A 14,371-nucleotide genomic window follows, 5' to 3' on the forward strand; every position below is an offset into this window, starting at 1 on the left:
GTTGTTAGAAACTGTTGCTATGTAGTAGTTGTTGCTTGTTGTTCAGTGGACGGATGGACAGACCGACGCTATTGTCACTTCCATTCTATACCTTAAAAGCAAGGCCAATGCCTAATCCTGACCACTTCTCTGACGTAATGATAGCAGTGAAGTAAAAGTTAATTTAAATATGTTTTTATTATTAAAGACAATATTCATTCATAAATACCAATGTATTATACCAATATGCAAACTATAGGGGGCCAACGCTACACCAGACACTTTACTTTCCTGGCTTGTTTAGCTTTAGTTTACAAATAAAATTCAATTTCAAAGGCAGTGCAGTGAGCATTAGTTGGTCTCAGAATTACAAAATCAATTCCCAGTTGTGTTTGTCTGCATACTTTGTTATGTTGACATGGGTTAATTGAGCTGTATCCGAATGAAGGACTCAACTGCTTGAGTGTATTCTGTTGGTGCAGCGTATTCAGCAAGGGACCTCCTGACGATAATGGGGCATCATTACTTCACTGCCCTCATTACAAGGTCCTCATTTGTCCATGCTCAAGTGTAACGTTAAAGCTTCTTTCATTGCTACTTTAAGAGAAACTGCAAGACTGGACGAAAAAGTAGCAATCTCGAAGGACTCCAGAGAGGATGTTTAAGGAAGCCATTCATAATAAAATACATGATTTGGATTTTTACACAAATAATACACTTCAGTGCAAAAGTTGGGGCGGAGGTTCAAGTCCTTCTCAAAAGTAGGGAAACTATTCCACCATATGTCTACACCAAAGTCAACTGTATGTAGGACCACAGGTGCACCAAATCACCCATGACAGCAGTCTGGTATGAATGTCTAAAGTTTGTGTGTGCGAGTAGTTTCAAGCTGTCAGTGGGGTCCCTCTGGGCCACTTTCCGCTTGTCTTCCTCTTGTCTTTGTCGTTTCATCTGTTTGCAGCCCCCCCACACCTGACCCTAACACTCGTCTCATGCAGAATGTGTACTTGTATGTGTGTTTCCATATCTTTCCTGTCACAACGCCACACATCACATGTACGGCTCTCCAGCATAAACACATAATCAGGTCAGGGTCTTTGAATGCGACAGCCCACAGGCGTGCTTGTACCGGGTTTCTCTGCTGGCTAGCGCTCGTCTATATGCCTTTGAAGTGAAGGCGGGTGCTCAGATGCCGCTAGATGCTATGTGCTCCTTTGGAGGATGAGAGAGCTCAGAGAAACATCAATGGGCTGAGACTTGACATGGTCTTGCAAGTACACACACACACACACACACACACACTGTAAATACAGACTTGCCAAGTTTCTGGGTTAGAAGAGGACACAACAAAGGGAGTACAAACAAACAATACACAAACTCGCTGCGAGTCCAAATGCTTCCTAGAAAAGAGTCTTCAACATTGGACTACATGTATGGAGAACTGTTAATTTAAACTGCATAGTGCATGTAAATGATTAAGGACGGTGCAAAAAAAACAGAATGGTGGTCACTTTACACTCACATTCTCAAGATTCCTTCAGGCGGTCTCACCTCTGCCGCTCTCCATTCCCTCAACACACTGCATGCATTGCATCTGAGATTTAAGACAGTGAATCTGTATTTTGAGGAGTTGTGAAAGGGCGGCAGCATCCAGCACCTAGCAGATGCATGTTGTCTGTTCACAGAAAACAAAGTGCTTAGAGTCCCTCCAGTTGAACATATCATCCCCATCCTTTCATTTCCTCTGTCTTCCATGCTCTCATTTCCTCTCTACCGCTCCCTTTTGGGCTCTCTCTTCTTATTCCCCATTTGAAACAGCATTAAACACACCATTGTATTAACTGCAATCTGCATATGAAATGTAATTTAGAGAAAATTCATTTCCAGCCTCCGTTTGCCCCCGTGCTTAATATGTTTTGGAGGAACAATGCCATTGGTCACCATCTGGGCGGCCGGGAAAGGCAACACAGATGTATTAATTTCATGTTAATGGCATATGAGCTCCACTCGGTGGAAAAAATAAATAAATGGTACGCATCACGGAACACAGATGTAGTATTCAGCAATTAAAGCGGAGAGAACTTAAGTACCTCGTTAACATAAACACCACTTCAAAGCAGGAAAAAAAATAGACAACAGATGCACAACATAATAACGGCATTAGGAACCTCATTTTGGGGGAGCAGGAGACGCTGCCTATAAGTCATAACACGTGGCCCCCCACTTTAAAAATATCTGCAGCTGGTCTTGTAATGTTATATGATCGCATTACACTACCAAACCCTTGTATTTGTAATAACACCATTTAAGCATTTTAAGTGCCACTGTTCATAAAGGTACCACTAGGAGAAATGTATAAACCGTGTTTTAGGACCAACTGAAGAAATAATTCCACATTACCATCAGCCTACAGTATTCCATTGTTTTACTGCGCTAACTTCTTGTTCGAAAAAATTGTTATGTGTGTTAACATTGTTACCCAGTAATTGTTTTGAAAAGGAGCAAAACTGTTTTTAAATTCCTGTACATGTGTGGACATACCATTTGCCTCAGGGTAAAGGCATTGTTTTAGGAAGGCTTTCGGGTGTTTTTGGTCTCTCCTCACTTTCCCTCAAACAGCATGTACAAATTTGCATGTAATCTGTCCTCCCCATGAGAAGCATCTGGAAAGGCCGCAGGGGGATGCAAGCGGAAGAGCAGCAAGTCCTCGACATGACGGGCAGGCAGACCAGAGCGCAAAGCACCTGGGACTTTTGATGAATGTCGAGGATAATGACTGATGATATCTCGACGGCCTGTGGGAGACCACCGGAGGGACTCTCTCAAGCGCACATGCACAGTGTCTTTCGGTCAACACCCTGACATGAACAGTGTAATGATGTGACCCGATCACTTGCGCCATTTATCAAGGCGCTTTGTGAAAGACGTGCCTTGGTTGAAAAGTAAAGTTGGTACAGTCAGGATCACAAGAACAGTTTTTCAGAACAGTTTTAAAAAATGCATGGTTTACATTTTGTACTGTTGGATCATAAGGAGGTTCTAAGTACAGATTCAAAGTGCAAAAAGGCTACTGGGAATGTTGCTCCAGGTGGTGAAGATGGCTTCATGGAGGGCATCTACTGACTGTAAATGATGTCCATTTTTGCACACTTGCCTTTGTCATCCATTCCCAAATGTTCTCAATTAGATTTAGATCAGGGAAATATACAGGATTGCCCAAAAGAGTGATGTAATTTCAACCTCAAGCTCCATTATTTCATTGAAATAAAAAACACCAAGGCACCAACCATCCTGGTGGCGCGCCGTCCACTGTGCTGTGTGGAAAAAAAAAATCTCAGCACCTTGTCATGTGACTGTGTTCTCTGTTCATCAGGACAGTCAAAGTTAAATTTTTCATTGTCAGAAAATACAACTCTTTCATCGTTTTTGGTGTTTGGTGTTCTCATGCCAATTTCAAATGGCCAATATTGTAGCATTGAAGGAGACGAGGCCTTTGAAAAAAATTTTTGTTCTTAAAACCCTTGTCTCTGAGATGCCGTCTGATGGTTATTGCACTGTACACCGCACCAGTAACTGTTATTTGGGCTGAGCATCGTCCCGTGTGGAGCCTCCGGTTTGGGGCCACTTGACTTGTTCCATAACTCTCAGGATGTTGTGAGAAGTTTCAAGTGTCTCCCTGTGTCCAACTTCATCAGCAATAGTGCTCTGTCAGAGATCTTGCTTATGCAGCTCAAAAATGTTGCATTCAAGAGCTCATACTACTTGACAGAACAATATTTTTTTTCCCAACAATTTGGCATGTTAAGCTTTTGATCAGCTGATGAACAGCCTATTTCAATTTAATGTTTTTTTGCAATAAATTGCTTACATTGCAATATATTGCTTAAATTGTTTCCCTCCCATTTCTTCTTTTAGCATTTTAAAGAGCTACTGAGAACCTGAGAAGATCCAACACAGCAAAATGTTTGCATTTTTTCAACTTTACGAGTAAAAGTTTGTTCAGAATGTATATAGTGTTGAAATTACACTACCACTGTTGATGTGTTCAGGCCAGGATAAATTATAAAACAGTGTCAGACATTGATCTGTTAATTATGTAAAAATATTTAAGTTTCATTTAATTAATTAATTCAATTCAATTCAATTAATTACATTTTTATCTGATTATTCATTATTTCCCTTTTTGGAGGCCCTTTTTTTGGTTTTCTGGAACAGATTCATGGAATTTCCATTATTTCCTGTTGGAAAACTTGCCTCGGTTTTATATGTTGTGATTTTTGACAAAGGCCCAAATTCAAATTCAGGCACAAAGCCTGAGGTGAAATGCTTGTTAAGTTTTGGAATGTGACCAATGTAACCCAAATGTGTAGTCTACAGTCACAAGAACTTGAAATACACCACCATTCGATGTGACATCCCCAATTTCTTCAGACTTCCACTCTGCAAGCACAAGAAGATTAACTTTGCATGTTTTGCTTTTCTTTGGCTTTTTGCACCTTTTTGGCAGCACTAATTCGAAATCCCAGCACACAGCATCCTCTCAGGGATTAATGCCGGTTAATATAATGGCATAATGAAAAACAATGAAAATGTCATGATCTGTGTTGTCACTCTGATGCCACCTGTCTGCCTTATCACGTAGTGCATACTCACCTGCAGCCAATTAGTGTCACGACCTTCTAAAGCTGGCTGAAGGCAGGAGTTCAGTTCCAGATTGTTTCTTTCATTGGTGCCTACCTGCCTTGATTTGTCCTTGTTCCCTAGCTTTCTGGTCTTTTACCTACCATGTTATTGGCAGTGTTACCTGCTTAGGTAATACAGTAGCAATCTTGCATCAGTTAAAGGGGACCTCTTGTGTCTTTTTTTCACTTTTGTGACCTAAAAATGTTGTTAGATTGTTTTATTCTTGTGTTAAACTATGCTAAAGTTTGAGACAATGAAGTTTGCGCATTTGGATGGTGAGCCTAAAAGAGGTTTGGGATGGCTGTGAACACTGTGAACAGAGGGTTTTTTTTCTAACACTGCCTCTTTGTGACATCACAGTGTGCTGACAGTCAGCATAAACTATAGGTCCGGTCCCCCACCGCCCCTACGCCGCCCCCTGCTACACAGGGGCATTGGTTTCTTCCAGGAACAAGTTTGTTCAGGTTTGAAGGGCACATTAATTGCCTAAAACGCCAGGTATCAGGCAGAAGTGGTTGGAATTGTGATTCTATTCCAGCAAGAGAAAAATATGGGACTATTTTGTCCCATATGGGCGAAGCTGGACTATCCGCCAAAAGAGCTGTAAGTAACAATTTAAGTGTCCTAGCTGTGTCTATCTTGTGTAAGTAAATACATTGTAGCATTATACAATGAGGAGGGTGCATAGAGAGGGAGCAGAGTGCATAATACAAGCTCACCGATGTCTGCCGTTGCTAATAGACTTTTTCCACTACCAGCCAGTGGTCTACCCGGGTATTATAACATGGGTAGCCCCACAAAAAAATAATAGTAGCTCCTAACCACTTTTGAAGTAGCTCTCCAAAGTGTAATCATTTATTATCAACTCTATACCAAAAAAATCAGAAAGTGGCATTCGGCAGTAGTCCTGAAGTCTTTGTAAATGCTTGAGAGTGTGACCACTCTGAGCCAATTGGGTGTGGCTGCAGGCGGGCCATGGGTGGAATAAATTACAACAGAAAATACAGCTGGAATAGGTGCATATTCTGGAAGATCTAGAAAGTGTCCTGTGCGGGCTATTGTGTGCAGCTGTTCTATAACTCAATACAAAGAGCCAATAAATGAGCATAATAGGTCTTCTTTAAGGTTAAATACCTCCTAGGTTTTCAGCAGCGATTTTTGTTTCATTCATGCGTTTTTTCCTGTAGTACCTTTTGCTGGCAGCATTTTTTGTTTTTCCATTTATTAGTGGTTTCAGCCTGTATTTTTGTTCTTGGACTCTCGTGCCTTTTTTGTCTTTTTGTGTTTTGTGTCCTTTTCCTTCTTGGAGGACATTTTTTCTTCACTACCATCGTGTTCTTCTCTGCATCTTAGTGTCCTATTATCAAATCATGCTAGTTCATGACAGAAAACCAGGACATTGTCATCACTTTAAAAAACAAAACAAAACCAGGACAGAATGCATGTCTTGGGAAAACAGAACGTTTGGTTACCCTAGTTAATCTGCGTATAATCAATCTAACATAGAAACATCATAAAAGTACATGACATTTAGGTGGCAGATTGGAGTAAATAAAAAACGAATAGCAGTCTTGGTATCCTGTGGTTTCATGCATTTAAAGCACTTGCTTATACCCCACCCATTCCAACCACAGCCACCCCCCTTATGAAGCCCAAGCTGTGGTATCATTACAAATCTGTATAATCCACCATCTAATTTGACCACAAGTCGTGCCCCAACTCATTCCCTGGAGGGTAAAGTATGTTTCCCAACATGCAAATGCAGCATGTGAAGACATTTGCATCAAATGCGGCTCGTAATTTGCTCGGCAATGTACAGTTAAATCATACTAGCATGTATTCGTCGTCTGGCATTTGCATTTTTTGATTGTATCCTCAGGAGTGAAACACCATTTAATATGGTTTTGATTATAATTTGCAGAGTACACACTCAACAAATCGCAATTTAGTCCTTTACTCCTTCAATCTCTGATGCAATTCCATGCCGGGTTGCTTTGTTTGATACACATTTGTTTCCTCCATCAGAAGATTTTCTTTTATTATAGAGCCATTGAATCTGTCGTTTGAAATTAATCATTGAACAACTGGGTTTATGACTGCAAAAGACATTTATTCGATTTTAACATACACAAACTTGAGCGGCCCCTTATGCAGGCTGCATAGGGCACTTACTTGAGTAACAAGTGTTTATAATGATAAAAAAATATGCTTCCTTTATGCTCCAAGGTACTGCAGGAACCACAGTTATAAAAACATAGAATAATAAACAGTCACTGTACTTCCAGCTGGTGAATTGTAACAACAAATGAAAAACAAAATGAATTATGGCGACATTTGCACCTAATATGCCGGAAAATAATGAAAAACGGATGCTCCAAGTGACATACTGTAAATACCTTATGTAAAAGCTGCAGTGAGTAAACCTTATGATGATATTATTTAGATATTCAGGTGAGATTGGTTTATTACTATTTGTCTAGAAGCCATAAATTCCAAAATGAAATCCTGTATCAGCGCAGTGGAATACCGTCTTTATTTTTTGGTGGCACTCACATCAGCCTGGATTTAACAAAGACATCCTTTAGTTTAGCATTTTGGAGCATTTTGTAAAAGGGAATGAGGATTTCCCAGCATTTTTCCTTTTTAACCCAGGCAGTAATTAAACCCTGACATAAGTGCACAGAAATTGTCAGCCCTACATATGTGATACTGTATATATTGCTGACAATTCTAATTATATTTGAACTTTCCGATGGAATATAATAAAAGGCATGGTGGCACTGTCATCAGTGGCCAACAAGCAGAAACAGCCCATTCTGATGGACATGGTTAATTACTGAGCCTTGACATGGCAAGAGTTTGTCACAATCTGATTCATTCTTCTTCCAGTAGCGTCCTGATTCTGCCAAAAGCCTATTTGATATTTGTCTCTTTTCCGTGAGCATGACCGTGAAAAAGATGCAATTAGTTTTTGACGTGGATGAAGTTCCAGGTCCATTTTGTTCAGAACCAATCTGACCTCACATCACAGTCAAAACTTTTAGAGCCATTGGAGGGATTTCTTTCTGCTTCCATTTTATACTTGACGCACAGTTACTGTTACGTGCAGAACAGTTCTAAATCCCAACTAGAAAGAAGCAACCAGATAATTCAAAAGAGAAAAAGCGTGTTCACAGTAATATCACTTTGATTATTTTCCATGTCCTCTTTATCCACTAATGACTGCAGAATTTGGCACAAGAAAGAGGAGAAAGAAAGGGGTTTGTGGGGGTTGTATTTAACAAATTCTCGAAAGCATTGAGACCAACTGGTGTGGAGGGCACTGATAACAGCAGGCCATTTTGGAGTGTCACCTCACTTGGCAGTGACACCCAGGAGGTGAGGATGTTTAATGGCACTGACCCGAAAATTTGAACACTGTTTTATGGCAATTTTTTCATTTTATTTCTGTTATTTCATTTTTATTAGTTGTTTATTTCTATGAAGCAATAAAAACAACAGGAAAAAAAGATTTTGACGACAAAATAATGACATGTATTCACAGATTTAGAACATAACACAAAATAACCATCTATTTACATTTGCATGTATTTGAAGGAATTACAGATGTGTGTGTATGTGTAAACTATTGTGCATATGGTGTCTGAGAGTCGGTGGCTTCTTCTGGCCACTGTGGTTATCTCCACCTCAGTGTGTCCGAAATTATTACACCTTTCCTGGAGAGCGAATGCTGCTTCTGGTTTTAACAACATTTTTCACAAAAACTGTCCCCTGTGACAGGCCGTTGACAGATGAAAACAATTTTCTCTTGCTGGGAATCACCAAGTCCAACCGTTTCTGCCTGTGCTTGCCCCGTTGTAAGATTTCTTAGGACCCATAGCTAACAACTGTAAACAGAGTGAAGCAGATCTTTCGGAGGGAAGTACTAGAGCGTATCTGGCCTACAGCACATGCCCATATAAGGAAGCCCGGCTCCTTTTGACATCAATTAGAAATGACTGAGTCGTAAGTAATTTAAAAATTAAGTAATTAAAAATACATTGGCTGCACCACAAACAATGCTACAAAGTGGGAAGAGAAGGCTTCTTTACCGTACTTACGAGCATTCTACCACAAATTTAAAAGCATAATGACACAAATACTCATATGAACATAAAAAGATTCTTAGTATTCATACATGGATTAAAATTTTACTACAGAAATCTTAAAATAAATGAGCAATCTCAGGTTGATGAGTTTTATATTAGACTATTAAAGTCAGTTAAAGCAAGATTTCTTTGTAGGTAGCAATGATTGTATATTAGCATTCTAGTCTTTGCCATCCCGCTACAGTATGCGCATTAAAAACGGACGTTCATCATTTCATGGAGAAGCACTGTGACATGAGAAATTGGCCGAGACAGATTGGAATGTAGTAGACCTGTGTACATCCTGATGCATGACAGATGAGATGGAGATGCATGACTTAAGAACTTTGCCGACTAAAAGAGTGGGAGCAAATAAATCATTGTCGTCGATTCCCGTGAGAGATGTGCCTCCTTTGTTTCCGAGTCGACAATTATTGCATTTCACAGCGTGGCGCCTTTCAAGGACACACTGTCTACTTCTCTGTACTGTAATCGTCTGTCAGCTCGTCTTCGCTCTGATACCGTGCAGTCTGGAGGCTGATACAGGGATGTGAGTTTCATTGCAGTTATAACTGCATAATCAGTGTTCTCAAATCCAACCTATGGATTAGTCACAAGCAGAGCTGATCAATGCACCATCATCATGCATCATACATAATGTTTGATTTGATTAAATGCGAACGTTTCTAGTTTATCTTCTGGGATCCAAGAAATTATCATTTTTTAATGTAAAAAGTAACAATTATGTCCTGATAGTTATTTTGCATGCACACATCTCACTCTTAAGGCTCTGTCCTGCTGCACCATTTAACTATTTCATCTGCAAAATGAAGGCAGACAATTTGTGGGCTTTTTTGTTCATTAGGCTTGGCTTGACATACAGCTCTAGCCATACCAAACTTTTTCACAATTTTCACTGCCCAGCTTTGCATAGTGATTGGCGGTTCTCATATGTTGCTTGAGCAGAAACGTACCGGTCTGTAGACTTCCATGGCTGTTGGGCAGACAGAAGTGTAATAGTAGTCCAAAATTATTGTGGCTCAAGGTAATAGTGATCCAAATGTAATTTTAAAACGAACCACAGTGCTAGCACAGTAGCTACTGTAACAGTTTGATTGAGCATAAGTTGATTCGTCCTGCCTGGAGAGTGAGGTGGAGGGGCGATGTCATGAAAAGACTGTACTGTAAAAACTAAAAAAGAGTTTGTCTGTTTTTGTCTGTCAAATAGTGACTTTTAGTATTTAAGCAGATGTTTTTAAGACCAAACTGTGACTGTGGACTCATACTTTGTCAGCTGTTGGAGTGTAGTGTATATACGCTATAGTATGTGTACTGAGTATGTGTGTAAGTGATATGCAAGACTTTTTTCTATGATATGTGTGAAGTTCTTGATTCATGTAAACATGCAATTATGGCAAATAGGGAAATCATCTAACCGTAACCCTCATCATCCTCGTTCACTGTATTTTTCTCATAAAACATAGCGTTCAGTACTTGAAGAAAAGTTTTCCAAGTGACTTTATCTCACTAGCCAAAAAGAGCAATGAAAAAAGACAATGAAAAAAGACAATGAAAAAAAACACTGGCACAGTAACACAGCAAGCCATATACAGCTCTCTTGTGAAATGGATCAATTACGAAACAAGTTTAAGATTGCAACATGAATACTGTAACATATTGAGAGGGGTGTAATATTTGACCATAGCCATGCAGGCAGAGTGTTTGATGCAGCTACTGTGCAGGTGTACCTAACGTTGTGGCCAGTCAATGCGGCAGTCATTTGGTTAATGTTACCACTGTCTGTGTACTGCCAACTGAAAATGAATAAATTTCTTATATTGTAGTACACCTGTTTCATGATGACTTCATGGAAGAAGACAAAAATACATTTCAAGGAAAATGCTACCCCTAGTGCATAAGTGACCACATACGTTAGGAGACAAGTAACTTTTGATACAAACTGAAACAGAAGCAAGCTGAAGAAAACCTAATAAAGTGGAGGCACAGTGACCAACTCAACACGAGCCATTTTTAACTTCCCGAATGAGATACTGCTCAGCTCCTATGAGTCCGCCGTTGCTGTGTGTGACTGGCTAATCACAGAGCGTGAAGAGTGAATACATAATGAGGATTTTCTTTAAACATGAATACAGATAATGACAATACTCGTATCCGGCAAAATTGCATTATCCATAACGGATACTCGTTTATAACCTAGTTTTGGTTGTGTGGAGGTGAATGGCAGCAATGAAAACCTCATTCTCAGGTCTGCATGCCGAATGTTACATGAGCCACTAATTTAGAGGACGATGGGGTGAATGTGAATGAGTAGGATACAGAGGAGGCCATCTGCTCTTACTATGTACACTGTATTGTCTCGTTTCAATGGGTCCGATAATCTGATTTTGCAATGGTGGCAATAGGGGTTTGGGATTAAATGCACTGATTAGATGATTGGCTGCAGTAATATCCCAAAATGCAAGCTCCTCACAGTGAGTTGAAAGGGAGGTGAAGTCCCCTGAAGCGAGCTGCCCCTCAAAATTTGCCCTTCCAAACCTTCCCTCCTCCCATTTCTCTGCCCACATCCCTGTTTATTCCATGTTGTCGCCATAATACCGGTCATTTGTGTGACGCTGAGCTCAAAACCTGCAATTTTCAGGATGTCTGCCTGCAACTGGCTTTGCATGGATCTGTCAGTATCTGAGTATTATCCATACAAATAGTTTGTTAAATTGGAGATAAATTGTTTATGCTGGAGTTAAGTCAGGGGTTGTCAGGTGATGTCCAAAAACATGTTAGGTTAATTGGTGACTCCAAATTGTCCATAGGTATGAATGTGAGTGTGAATTGTTGTTTGTCTATATGTGCCCTGTGATTGGCTGGCAACCAGTCCAGGGTGTACCCTGCCTCTCGCCCAAAAACAGCTGGGATAGGCTCCAGCACCCCCGCGACCCTCGTGAGGATAAGCGGTAGAAAATGAATGAATGAATTAATGCTCATTGCCGTCCCAAGCTTATACTTCCTTCAAAATAAACTCAAACAAGATGAACATCCATTTGTAAAATGGACTTTTTTTGTATGAATTCCAGACTGTTTTCCTCTCTGTTTCTCCTCCCTCAAGAAATTAATCGAGGGTGGTACCACACTGTAACTCCTGCTCTCCGCCTTCATATGAGCGTGATACTGTGTATATAGTATATTTGTTAAAAGGGCATTTAAATTTATTGAACAATGAACTGTATGTCAGCTCTAAGTGTGTCCACGCCAATTAATCTAAAAGTAGGAAGACCTACTAGGAAGATCAGGGATCCGGGGCGCTCTTCATATAGCTTCATATAGCCCAGTGCTTCTCAATTATTTTCTGTCATGCCCCTCCTAAGGGACAGACATATTTTTGCGGCCCCCCCGATTTGAAATACTAGAGAAATATGTATTCATTTATCTGAACTGTACAGACTGAACTTAAAAATGAAAACCAGGAAAATGCAACAAAATGGAGAGCATACAAGCCTATTTGCATAGAAGCCTTTATGCTATTTGACTTCAAGAGTCAAATAGCATGTTGAGTACTATAAATTTGTAGGTCGGTAGGTCTGCATTGAAATGAAAGCCTCTCGCGCCTGTCCCCCAGGGGTGCCCGCCTGATATATAGCTTTAGACTTATGTAAGATTTGTTTTGTCTGGACATATTGTTTGAACTTTTGTGCAACGTCAAATGGAATGTGGCTCTTCATCCCAGAATCGAGAGTTTCCAGAAACAGAGCAGCGCTGCCAAGCAAAGGCTCACGTAGCTCAAGGACTAGACCATGGCCAGTTTGTTACAAATGCATGCATGTTAACGGAATAAGCTGTTACTCCCTGTCACATGAAGCACAGGGAATACACAAATACACCCACTCATACATCACCTCCTTTTCTTTCACACCCTCATCCATTATTCAGAAAGCACATTTTTATTGACTACTTCTTTTTTTTTTAAGCAGCATGCTTGCATTAAAATATGTCAATATGAAAACAGTGACAAACTTTCATGCTCTAAAACACTGTAAAACTTTTTTTCTCCCCCTTGAAAGTCTTGGAATAAAGATGTTCCAGTTTCCTCAAGGGAATTGTTTCTGTTTCAGTTGCCTTTGTTGACAGTGATGTGTGCACCGCTTTGCACTCATTTCTACACCCGGCAAGGTCACCTGTATGATTTGCATTTTACAAAACACTTTCTTTGTTGAGAAGACCCTGATTTGTATTAAAGTGCATGTACATGGCTGAATACTCATCACCATTCAAGGGTGAAATCAATAAACTCATCTGCATTGCACGAGAGGTGATATAGAATGGTTAAACAGCATAGAAATTATTGTGTGGCGGTGAAGTGGGCATGGAAAATGTGTGTTCAAAATCCACAAGATGATATCTTTCACGTAAACATTCAGTAAATGACATGTTTTCTTATTTAAAAAAACACAAATTATGTGCCTATGTATAGAATGTTGTTCTGGTTAATTAACTGAAGAATTTTCTTTAGATTTGGATGTTTTATTACGCCACGTATTTTAGGACATAGAAATTAATGTGGTGAGTGGTCTGCTTGCTATTTAGCCCGGCAGGAGACACGTATTATTAACTCCAAATGATAATCACCAGCGCAGACATGAGTAAAAATAAATCTTAAAAACACATCCATAAGCTCATTATCTTTTGAATGTCAATGGGAATTCTAAAATGGCTTAGATGGGCAGATTCACGCCCAGGCAAAGTGATGCTTGACACTGATGTACCACAGATAGCTATTTTCTGAGCCATACTCTTCTTATCAGCTTGCAAGATATACTTTTTTTTTTTTAAGACTTATCTTCCGTCTCCTTTTTTCACATCTGATGTCTACTGCTAATCTTCCCCTCCTGCCAGACTTCCTAAAAACAAAAGCAAAGAAAAACTACTTTGAGCCACACTGCCAACGCTCCTTTACAATGAAAATAACTGAATTGGAAAACAACAACATCAGCAAAGGGCTTGTGCGCTTCAAGGTTGTAGACTTCTATTTTTGCCTGAAGACCAACTCAGGTTCAGTTATAAGAACAGTGAAGCACAATAGCACGTGGCTAAGACACCTGAGCTAAATTACAGTGATGCAAGCAATTTCAGTATTGTTCAGTGATCTGCACAGTCTGAGGTCACGCTGCAATTAAAGCTTTTCAATTTGCACCTCACTCGAGAAGAAAAAGTCATGTTCTTTCATCACACAGACATCACAGAGGACATTAGTGGTTGCCCTTTTAGCTAGCAGTTTGACTTATTCAACGTGAAGTTACTGCTAAGTTCTACAAAGCAAACTCATGGTAATGTTCCAAAATGGCTAAAACAAACGTGTCTGTCATGGTCTGTCACCATCCACAGATGGTGGAATGCCGCAGACTTTAATGTATTCCCTTTTTAAAGATAAATTATTATGGGCTTGATATTTCTCTGAGATATAAAAGCACCAGGACCGCTTCTAATAATAAATAACAGGGCCTATAAATACACAGGTAAACCTCCCCTCGCTAACCACAGGGACTCGGCTCTAGCGTCCGCAGAGATTACTC

This window comes from Doryrhamphus excisus, linkage group LG2 (genome assembly GCF_037039965.1).
Source record: "Doryrhamphus excisus strain RoL-2023G ecotype Guam linkage group LG2, RoL_Dexc_Guam_v1.1, whole genome shotgun sequence".
Taxonomy (NCBI): Eukaryota; Metazoa; Chordata; class Actinopteri; order Syngnathiformes; family Syngnathidae; genus Doryrhamphus; species Doryrhamphus excisus.